Raw genomic sequence first — 12156 nt, 5'->3', positions numbered from 1 at the left:
ACTCTCTCAAAAGGAGATTAATGTATGTAGGGCTCAGAATCGCCAACCTTGTCTGTAGCTACAGAACAAAACCTCTGTATATCTTAAATTTGAGCTTTGTGACTTGTCAAGTGCAGAGCTGAGAGTAGAATACCAAAGTCCTTGCTTATCAGCTCTCTTTTCCAACCATGAGATACTGACTCAAACTCTCCTCTTGTTATAGCCTTCTCCACTTCCAGAAGAAATTTAATCGATGACTCTTTAGCCAAAGGGCCAAGCTGTTGTGATGTCCCAATATAATGCTCTTTCTCACCCTGAAATCCATGACAGAGGGAACTGGGCCTCAGTTGTGTCTTTTCACTGATGAGTAGTGTAGAGAAGAGGGGAATGATGGTCAGCTGTTCGGCTTCCCAGCCCTTGTGACTTAGGTGGTCTGAGATACAGAGGAAAAAAGCCCTTTTGCTGGTCTGAGTGAGCAAAGTCATCTTCCTATGCATTGCTGGGGGCTGTGGGGAAGGGGCCAGACAGCTGTAGGAAGAGTGGGACAGACCAGGTTGCTGCTCTGGGGGCTTTGGTGCATCCTGCTCCCCCCTGCCCACTGCCGCGGAGCTGGAAGTAGCACTTAAACTGATTTCCAAATGTCTTATTTCGGTTCCTTGTAATCTTTGTCTTGATTCCCTTCTGGGAAGCCTGCAGGACAAAATATTCTCACCATCCTAGCAGCCACAGGATACAAGTGCCATGTTTTTGGGTATGTTATATGGGATGTTAAATTTTGCGTCTGTCCATTCCTGTTGTTATCTCATTTATAGCACCTCATTTAAAACATGTGCTCCCAGGCTTAGGTACTGCACTGTCCCGTAGGCTCTGCCAGGCTCTCACGCTGTGTGTGGCTTGAAAGACTTTTTAGAGTGTCTGGGGGAAAACCTTTAGAAATTAAAATTCAACAACAAACTCCATGAAAATATTCAAAACTGCTACTGCTTGGTAACCAAAAGACAAAAGCAAATGCAAGAGGAATGAGTCTGGACTTGCAAACAAGGGTAGGGGACTGGAGTGGCATAATTTCTGTCACTGTCTATACCCTCTGATAGCTCTATCCTTCAGGCTGAAATTGACTACATGGCCATTGAGGGATTCCTGCAGGTCTTTATTTTCACCCATTTCCACAGCTGAACAGAAAGCCAAAAGAAATAAGAGCAAACTTTTGAACAATTTAATTTATATTTTAAAAACTATTGTTCTTTTGGCTTTTCTAGCAGCATAAAGTGGACAAATTATGGTACTGTAGTACTGGTTTGTGGGGGGGGAAATAAAAAAATAAATCACAATGTAGAGACCGGGTGACTGTGCATTTAAAAACGTGGATGTCTTCCAGGTATAACCAGGCATTGGCATGACGATAATCAGACTTTCAGTATAAGACACTCTTCTGGAAAAGGCAAGTTATGTGATATTTCTGCTTGCTGAAGACTAACTTGTGCCTCCTAATTTTATATTGGTTTGAAGTTATCTAACTTGCATCAGAAAATACATATAGTAAAACAGATATTTAAAAAGTTTCTAACACATTTTAAAATAAAATCTAAGGCACAACCTTATGATTGAAAGATTAAATCCTGCCCTAGCCAGTAAAAATAGATTTAAAAAATGTGAAACTATTTTAAGCACAGTGTTGGCTGTACTAGACAATTTTAGTTAGGTCTGTGTCTCAGTCTTGTCAGAGATTAGCATAGTCCAGAAGGCTGCAGTCAGTATGCCAAAAAATCATAACAGCAGGGGTGATAAAAAAAAAAGTATTAAAAAATTAATAGAAAGCCAATGTCTATAAATAAAATGAGACAGTAAACGTGTACCTGGAATCTAGAAGTAAGATAAAGACAAACCATGGAAACTGGTCACAGACGAAAAAGAGAAGAAACTCTCAAGGACAGCATCCAGTCCTGTTGAATGCAGTGGGAATTCTGCCACTTTCATCTTTTTGGCCAGGATTTTTTTCATACAGAATAGGCCCCCAGCTGGCACACGCTGTTGCAGTTTGATGGTTTTCCATGGAATTATGACATGATTTTAACAAAGTAGAATGGACTCTGTTTGAGGCTTTGCACCTTCTGCAGTCCTTCATATCAATGTGAGGAAGTTGGATCATTGAAAATTTTACAGGAGAAAGAAAAAGTGAGATCCCCTTGTTGCTGTAATGGCTGTTACTGGAAACAGGAAAAAAAAAATACTAGGCTGAGCTTTGAATGCTTGCTACTCTTATTTTTCCTCTTTTAATTTTCTGTTTGCTTGCTTTTATGCATGAGATTTTAAAAAACTAATTTGCAAAGAATTTGCAGGTGATCTCTGATGTCTCATTAACCACTAATAGTATCTAAACTGAAAATATCACCACATAGAAATCCATGTTATTGTAATAGCCTCATCTGTGAGTAGATGCTCACAGTGTACACACTTAGGAAACAAATGTGGTTTCAGTCCCAAAGACTACAGTCACATTCCAAAGGCGACAGGGAAGACTCCAAAGAGTTTGCAAGGGCAGAAAAACTCAGTATGTATGAGTTTAGATTGACTGTGGTCTCAGTTGAGTAAGAAGTAACTAATTTTTTACATAATGGCTTTTGAGCATATACAGCAGTTTGAAAAAAGAAATTTTTCAATACAGACTTGTGAAATTCTGACGAGCTATTATGTCCCATTTCTGGTGTACCACTGTTCTGGGGACTGATATAACCGTTTCATGTCACGTGTCATTTGCAGAGGGCATGTTGTTATACCATAAACTGCCAGGGCAATTCTTGGTGACTGTTTCTTTTTGTAATAGTATATCTTGGCTCAGGCTTTTTTTCTGTGAAGTTATGTATATTTTCATTTTTTCCAGGAGAGGTAAAGAGGTAGTGCTGCTGCTGTTCTTGATTTGTCTCATATTCAAAACGTTTCTATATGTCTTCTCTTTTTCTGACTTAGAAGCACCTCAGAGCTACTGCCATACATTTGAATTTTGGCTTGATTTGGTTATTCTATTCATTTGTAGACAGTATACTGTAATTATTCTTTGCCCCAGGGGTTTGTTTGTACTGAATCACTGAAGCTGAATAGCCCTTCCTTATGCATATTTTCTTTGCAGACATAATTTGCTCACTTGATTTATTAGGTGTTTATGCTACTTATGTTTGATCTTGATTATAAAAAAAGTGCTCATTGTTGCCCTGAGTTGTAGATAACGCCTGGCATCCATTAACCAGCTTAATTTAAAGTGTAATTTTAGACTGATCTAGTAAATAGGTAGAAGAGTTGGTGTATGCCGAAGTGCTCCAAGTGAACACCTTTTGCTTGGGATTAAGCATGCTAAAGAACGTGCACAAAATCAGTACTCCTGTGCTGTTTGGTTAGCTACTGCAAACTTGGTTGCTGTTGATGGCGTGCCCCTGTTTGGCCCATAAAAGCATTGGGAAGGAACGAAGGCGACAGAAGATTTGAAGGAAACGATACCTTCATCAATACACTGGGTGGCCCTGCAGGGCTTTGCACTTGTTTAAAGTGTTTTGCAAAAATTGGTCTGAGGCTGTGGTTTCGATGTGGCAGCTTTGGTTGCATCTGCTGGAGGGGGGCCTCAGTGCTCGAAGCTGCTGCCCTGCTTTTCCCCTGCAAAGGCTCCCAGCGAGTGCGTGGTGCTGCCCTCTCCTCCTGCCACGTCTGGGCCTCATGAAAGCTGGCCACACTGCAAAAAGCATTTTCTTTTTCCTTTTGGTTGAGTTAGTTTTCTGCCAGGTTAGTGACACACATTGGCTCCTGGAAGGAGTCTGAGGACCTACAAAAGTAATGGGAGATGGGCGACAACATCGGGGAGTGGGGAAGAAAGTCCAGTAACGCTTTTGGGTGGGAACTCATCCTCCCATGTTGGCAGCAGTGAGCTGCAAGATCAGCTCAACACGTTGCCACCATAACTTCATCCCAAGTTAGTGCTGGGCCAGGTCAGCAGATGCTCAGGACCTGGTCGAGGTTGCTGGTACTTCACTGCTTCAAATTCTGGCATTGTGAAGGGATCCTCAGGGAAAGGAGGATCAGGCTCACACTGCTGGAGTCCAGCAGCAGGAGTTAGATTCACCTCTGAGAGAATCCTACTGAGTTCCTGAAACAAATTTGACCTAGTGAACCTGACCCTTGAGTGCAGTAATGCTGCCTCATGCAGCTGTGGCCTCTTTGCAGGACTGGAGCAGCAGGAAACCAGAGGAGGAAAAATGAGGATGAGGCTCAGCATGTACAGATTTGTGTATCTTTGTACGCATCTGGTATAACTAAATCTTTGTGTGCAAGACACATCCAATTTTGAAGTGTCAATTTGACTTCGGGTAACATTCAATAATCTCTTTTTATTCCCATTTAAAATCCGGCTTAATTAAAATGTACAGAGTGTTCCCACAATGAGTATTGTTTCTAAGCTGTGTGTCTCTTTCGAATTCCCAGTATAAACAATCCTGTAAATAGGTAATTAAAGCCATCTGCTTCTTGGTAGCCCAGTTACCTTTGCAGAGTCATTTACATTTTTCTCCCCTTTAACTCAGGGAATTAAACTGCCATAAATTCTTTTAGTGGATGAGCCATTACAAAAAAATGCTTGTGGTACATAATTTGTCAAGGAGAAAAGACATTTTCTATTAAATTTCTCTTCCAAATAAACTGTTCTTCATGGCCACACAAAATTCTACCTTCAGATGATGAACATACCCATAAACTTCAATCCAGCACAATATACTTAAAACAATGCAGTCTGTGGTCTTTTATCCCTCCTTTTCTGTGAAAACACTGCTTTTTATCTTGTCATCAAGGGTAAGTACTAATGCTACGGAGCTCTCTTGAGCTAAGGATCTGGCCCACTTTTTTAGGCCCATTTCACAGAGGAGTAAACTGAAACTCAAGTTTTAAAATCATTCTTGGAAGTGGATAAAAACAGGGTCCTGCCTCTTGGTCACCTCTTTTTAAGCAAGAGAAAATGAACTAATTTTGCAGCAATCTCATTGATAATGTTATGACTGTAGGGACAAGATTTGAATGCATTGAGGCAGCTGCAGAAGTCTAGATCGTACTGCCCAGAGGTACTTACTGAGGCCCTGAAAGAAATGTATGCTCATTAGCATGGTTCGGTGGACCTGGAAGCACCCCATGCTGATGTGAGCACACTGATCTTGACAGTGAGCTAGTTGTTGGGGGTTAATGCTGGTATCTCTGTAAAATATTGAGCTGTGTTGCTACCAAATTAGTTTTTTATTTCGCTGCTTAGACCATATATGATTTGGGTTATGTGGCAGGTGTTAGTCAATGAGAAAAACCCCATATCCTTATCGGATGGATTTGTGGTGGGTAGACTAAAGTAACTGGAGAGAGAAACAGTGTACAGCATTTTGTTCTCCTTTCCAAAGCCCTTGCTGCTCTGGTTACCCTAGTTCCCATTGCCTCATGGCTTAAGGAAAGGGAGAAGAGCTCTGGTCTCCTGCACCCTTGGGAGGTGGGAACTGAGGTTGAATAGGAGAGGAACCAGGACTTCACAATGCTCTAGATAGGAACACCAGCACAAGGCACCTGCACTCTCTGAGAGGGTGCTGTGAGTTGTTTTCCCCCAATAGCAAAGGAGGACTTCTTTCTGAGTCTTCTTTGTTTTATTTTAAGCTCTTGGGAACTTCTGTGCATTACTTCTGTGAGAGGAGAAACATGTTGATTTTTTTTTTTCTTCCCCCTGCCTTCAAAATAGCAAGTTCACTGCTAATTACTCACTTGTAAATTCTGGATTGACATTGTAAATAGTGGGACACTGCCATATTCCATCTGACTGGTATGTTTAAGAAGCGGAGTCTGCTTAAAAGGGAGTGGAGGCCACTTGTCATCACAACCCATGCAGAAACCTGGTAATTAACCCTCATTGTCCCGATGGCACTTCCTGAAACTAGCTTTCATAACTGAGCCCAACACACTTTCAACTACAAAGAACAGCTATTTGAGCTCTTTAGTCATTTGCCTTCTTTTAGAGAACAAAGCAAACAACATTGTTCCAACATTTGCTATTAAGAGGGTTTATTCTGAAACTGGAAAAAACCCAAAACCACAAGAGAGCAACAAGGTTCTGTTGACCTCAGGCTTTCTTTAAAAATCAAGGTGAAGCTTGCTGGTGAAGGGACCTGGTTGTGCGTAGGTATAACAGATAACTTATTGGCACCTTGGAGAGGCAACAGTGGGAAAACAATATCAAATGTCCACAGGATTTATGAATACCATAAATCACAGAATGGTTGAGGTTGGAAGGGATCTCGAAGATTTTTCCAGTCCAGCCTCCATGCTCAAAGCAGAGCCAGCTAAAAGAGGTTGCTCGGGACTGTGTCCAGTCAGGTTTTTAATATCTCCAAGGATGGAGACTTCACAGCCCCTCTGGAAGCCTCTTTCAGTGTTTGATCATCCTCATGTTAGAAAACCACCACTAAAAGAACTGCTTATGTTTAAATGGAATTTCTTGTGTTTTACTGTGCCTATTGCTTCTTGCCTTTTCACTGACTATTACTAAGAAGAGTCTGGCTCAGTTTTCTTTACTCATCTGATCAGGTGATCAGATCCATCCCCACACTCTCAAGCTGCCTTTCGTCAAGGGGAACAGCTCTCAGACTCTCCTTGTACAAGAGATGCTCTACTCCCTTCATCTTAGCCCTTTGCTGGACTTGTTTCTGTAAATCCGTATCTCTCTTGTACTGGGGAGCCCAGAACTGGGCTCCAGATGTGGTCTCACTGGTGCTAAGCTAAGGGGAAGGATCACCTCCCTCAACCTGCTGGCAACACTCTGCTTAATGCAGCCCAGGATGCTGTTTGTCCTTTTGCAAAGGTGCATTGCTGGCTCCTGGTAAACTTGTCCACCAGGACTCCAAGCCTTTTTCTGCAGATCTGCTTTCCAGCTGGTTGGTCCTCACTCTGTACTGGTGCATGGCATTATTTGTCCTCAGGTACTGGAGAACTTTGCATTTCCCTTTGAACTTCATGGGGTTCCTCTGTCCATTTTTCTTGCCTCTTGAGGTCCCTCTGAATGGCAGCACAACCATGTAGTCTATCAACCACTCCTCCCAGTTCTGTATCAAATGCAAGCTTGCTGAGGGCAGTGTGCCCTATCATCCAGGTCATTAATGAAGGTGTTAAACAGTATTGGCCCCAGTACTGACTTCCCTAGGGCACAGCACTAGTGACTGGTCTCCATCTGGACTTAGTGTTGATGACTACGACCCCTTGAGCCCAGCAGTTTGGCCAGTTTTCAGTCCACCTGTTTATGTAGCCTGTACTTCATCAATTTGACCAAAGATTTTATGGGAGACACTGAAAGCCCTATGAAGAAGTGACTTTCCTTCTTTTTCGTTCAATATGTTCTTTCACAAAAGGAAAAGTCCATTTCGTATAAAGTAAGAATAATCCACTTCACTTGGGTACTAAGATGGGAGTACTCAGACCCTGCATAAGCTAAATAGAGCACCACTTTCTATGACCATGTGAGGGGGAATTGGGTTGGGTGGCTGCAAGAACAGAACCACACCACTAGTGGTAAGCTTAAGTTTTGTACTTGAAGTGATTTGAAGATTTTTTTATTTTTTTTTTTTTTTTAACCTGCAAAGCTCATTCACTCCACAAACTCACGTGGATCAGAGTCCCTATCAGCTTAGACCAATGTCACAGATGCAGGGGAGCAGGACCCTTGCTCCAAAGGTTTGATGTGTTGGGTCACAGCTGGTGCCCTGATTCCTACATGTAATGACTTCACTTCAGGCTCAGGCTTCTGCATGAGACACTTGTGGACGGTGTCCCCCTTGCTCCATGGCTACTGTTTGAGGTATTTGTTGCTTTCTGCAATAGATTGTTGGCGTAAGACACCAATGGCTTTGCTAATTACATAGCCCCAGCCCAAAGCCTTTGACTTTCTCCACGTCTAAGGGCATCTAAGATTCTATCACTCTTTGGTCTTTGGCCCAGATGTGGTCCAAAAAGCATGAATGTAACAGCACTAATGTAACACGGGTCATCTTTTCTGTTCAAGCTCGTGTCAGGTTAGTCTGGTCAGTTAGAGCTGGGTTGATGCAGTCAAAGTCTCATTTGTTTGGGTGGCACTTTTGGGTACGCAATACTCTGTAATAATCTATAAGCCAGAATGTGCAGCTGCGTGATGTGCTGTAAGCGTCTATAGCTCTGGAGTCATAAAGTCTGAAATGTTGTCTTCCAGAATCGGGTCCCTACCACAAGATTTATGTGGCAGAGATGGTAAGGTAGAAAATATGCCATAGAAAATATCATATTCAATGATACTACCATGCATGCACCTGAAATACGGCAGTGTTGTTGCAATCCTTCTAACAATAAGGACTGCAGTCTTCCAAATTTTATCTTGCCTGTTTGTTTTCAAGCCATGAGTTTTCTACCACTGTACGGGGTCACCTTGGCCAATGCCACCTTCACATTGACTCTGTATCTGTAACTTGGATATAATGATGATACCTGCTTTTATGAAGGTGAGATCTGTGTGTTAAGAAATGCTATTCAAACACTAGGTATTATTAATAATATTTTGAGTATTTTAGAGACCAAGGCATGACACAATCTGCTTTTAATTATTTCATGTTGTAGTTTGTTACTGGTATACTTCAGATGAGTTTTTGGTTTTATTCAGTAACTACTTAAGGCACCTAAATGTGATAGTGGGTGAACACCTCTAGGAAAAGAACTTAATACTGCTAATTATGGTTATTGTCTTACGATGGCAACATGACTAGCCAGGCTGAATATTTATAGTCTTAATCCTGAGTTGGTAAAACATTCTCTTAAACAAATAAAAATTGAAAAAGTAAGGCTAATTATTTCTATTAAATAAGAAATCCCATAACAACCCTTTTATGGGTTTATACAGTTGCATCATCGGGAGTTTTTTAAGACACATGTAGGATATTATTGTATGACTGAGCCATTAATCCAGCATTGTATAATAATATCCTACATTTGTCTTTCTTCGTTATGACCAGATGAAGTTAGAATTATACTTTGTTTGCTGTGCAAGTAATACAAAAGCAGCTTTTAGATTTGCATTTTAAGAGCTTGTTCATAAATTTTTAGTCTGGTGGTCTTTCTGTTCCACATAGCGTTTTCTGTAAGAATACAATGTCTTGCAGGCACCAGGCATTTTGTTTAAAGAAACCCAATCTTCCTCAGTTCCAATGGTTATGGTTAAATATAGAAATAGGTGGGGAAGAAAAAGCTCACCAAGATAAAAAATAAAATAAAATAAAAAAAATAATGAGAAAATGCTTTTGACATTTAACCATAATAGGGACAGTGACTTGTAGAGGGTGGAGTTTTGCCCAGGAGAACAAGCGCAAGGATTGCTTGCAGACTGGGAGAGAGAGGAAAGTGGGGGCAGAGCCGAGTGGGCTCAGAGGCTCTGAGGAGGAGCCTCCTCTGAGAAGGAGTACTGCCATGGACCATTAGCAATGCTTGAAAGGCAGGCAGGGGAAAGCAATATTTTTGGGGTTTTGTCCTGCAACTTTAGGACCCATGTCCTAGAAGCACAATCTGCATTAAGAGATAAGAGCTTTTACTGGCAGTATAGATGAAGTGTTTGTAATGAGGGAGTGAAGGGTGGTCTCCCAAGGAACGCCACCTCTTTCTGGAGAAGGTGGGACTCTAGGAAAGAGCAGGTAGTTTGAGTAAAGGCCAGGTGCTGGAGGTGTGATTTTTTTTTTTTTAAAGTCAGGAAATACTGTTCTTGATTAACAGGGAGGAATTCCTGTGCATATACACACACGAACACATTTTTATTTTTGTCAGGCCTGGTAGCATCTTTCTTTTATATTCAAAGCTGAGATACCATTGGAAATGTCACCAGGGATTTGGTTACCTTGGGGCTATTGGGAGAAGTAATTAGTTCATAAAGCAGTCTGAAGTTGAAGGTTCCTTTGTAAATCCTACCTCCGTTGTTATCCTCACCAAGAACGCTGCTGAGATTGCTATTCAGTTTGAGAGCCAGATCTTCAACTGTTATAAATTAGCACAGCTACATGCTTTCCAGTGAAGCTACTTTTGATTTGCATCTGCAGAAGATCTGGCTTCTTTGATTCAATGATACTACAAACTTCCATTGTAAAATTCCTGTTTAAAGATTTGGTCTTGTATTTATAGCCTAAGAATTTGTTTTCTTAATGATATACACAAAAATATATGGGCCACATTCTGCCTTCATGTTACCTCACTATGAATCACAGTCATTGTATTGCTGTCAGTAAATTTTATCTGCTATCTGGCTGTGTAGCTGAAAAGAGAGCTTGATCCTGTTTGTCTGAGAGTTTCCAGTGTGGGCTTCTGCAAATATTTTTTTCTCTGTAACCAGTGAGCATTTGCACATCGGTTTAGTAACCCTGACTACAATGGAGCTATGCCTGTTTACACTTATTTGCACCAAATTTGTGTAAAGATTCTTTATATTATTGTATAAATATAAATGATTAGGTTTTATAACTAGAAATGGGATAAATTAAGATCTTGTAAGTGGGAGCTCTGGCTTCTTTGGGAGAACAGTCTGATTAAACTCCCTGCTATAAATTGTATTGTTTTCTGTATGTAAGAGAAAGAGACACTTTTTCCGACAGTTCGTATTCAACACAATTTTCCACTAAAGAGACTGCAGCAGCTTGCCAGAGTTGTCACACGCCTTGATGTCTTTGAACTTCTTCCTTGGAAGCTGCTGAAATCCTTCATGCAACTGCTCCACTTGGGCATGATCCAGGAAGAGCTTTCTCCAGATGCTTTGGTTTATTATGTATCGGCTCCCAGAATTTGAGATCACAAGTCAAGCAAAAAGGCTAAATGTAGATGCATACAGAACAGCCGGCACTCTCCGAGTGTGTGCTCCAGGAAGCTCCCCTGACCTGTTCTCAATGCTAATGTTCCCCAAGTTGCTTTCAAGACCTCTGGGATTTTGGCTGTTGATGATAACAGGCCAACAAATGTCATGCTACATTTATAGGACAAAGGAAAAGCAAGCAGTAAAAAAACCCTCCTTTTCCTCTATATTCACTGTATGGGAAGAAGAACCCATTCCACATATCCTCCCTCGCAAGCTAGAAATGAAGTGCTAAAGCTAAAATCTTGAACCTTAGGAAAACAGGAAAGAGGAAGGCTGAGGTCCAACACAGTGAGATACACATCTTTGATGCTATAAGACTATCCCTGCTATTGCTTTTGGTTATGCATATCCATTTGTATGCTTTGGATAGTTTTCTGTTATGCAAATCCAGGGCATTCAAGCTTATCAACACTCCCTTATGGGAGAGAAGCTTGTTCTTTCGATTTGATAAGAAAAACAGTATCTTATTCCAATAGCAGAACTGCCAGGTAAAGAAATACAATTGACGTAAACAAGGTTTATCCAGGTTAGAGTGGGCTCCCTGTTGCTGTAGCTATGGTATGGTGGCTATATGTCTCCAGTGCCCTACTGGCAATGGAGTATTTTCTTCCAGGCAACTCCTACCTATCAGCCTCCAGGTATTGGCACTCAGGTCTGCCTCAGCTTTGCCATCTGATGATCGACGGTAGTTAGCCTTGATTTTCTTTCTCTCTCTCCATCCCTGCCTCCCCCTCTTCACCCTCCCCCTACTTCGCAGTGGTGTGTTGTGGGATTGGCCAGGTGAAAAATAAATAGTTGAGAGCGATGGTATTTGTTCTTCAGAAATCCAAGTCTGAGGTAGTACAGGGAAATGTAACGGAAAGGCTAATGTTGGGATGGCACTGTTTGGATGTGGGGGCCCCAAAAGTGAAACACAGCAGGGAAAGGCTCTACAAGCATGTTGGAGGCTTGCAGCTTTGTAGCCCATCGAGGCCCCACCACATCTACCTGCAGTTTCACAGGATACCCAGCTGTGCAGGTGAAGAACTATGAACAAATCCCAGTGACTTGCAGAGGTGGGACAGGATAGAGACACTGATCACTGTCAGCTCCAGAAGGGTGCAAAAAGGCACAAACCCCTCATGCACATGGTTGCCCACCAAAGAAGAAACCCGGAGGCATAAGGAGGGCTTGGCATCCCTTGTCCTTCCTGGCATCACAATGGGTCCTGGACATTAGGACACAGAAAAGGATTTAGCTGGACACAAAAAAGGCTGTGCCCAACA

This window comes from Charadrius vociferus, unplaced genomic scaffold (assembly GCF_000708025.1).
Source record: "Charadrius vociferus isolate BGI_N301 unplaced genomic scaffold, ASM70802v2 scaffold90, whole genome shotgun sequence".
In the NCBI taxonomy this organism is placed as follows: domain Eukaryota; kingdom Metazoa; phylum Chordata; class Aves; order Charadriiformes; family Charadriidae; genus Charadrius; species Charadrius vociferus.
Note: the sequence above shows the minus strand (reverse complement) of the source record.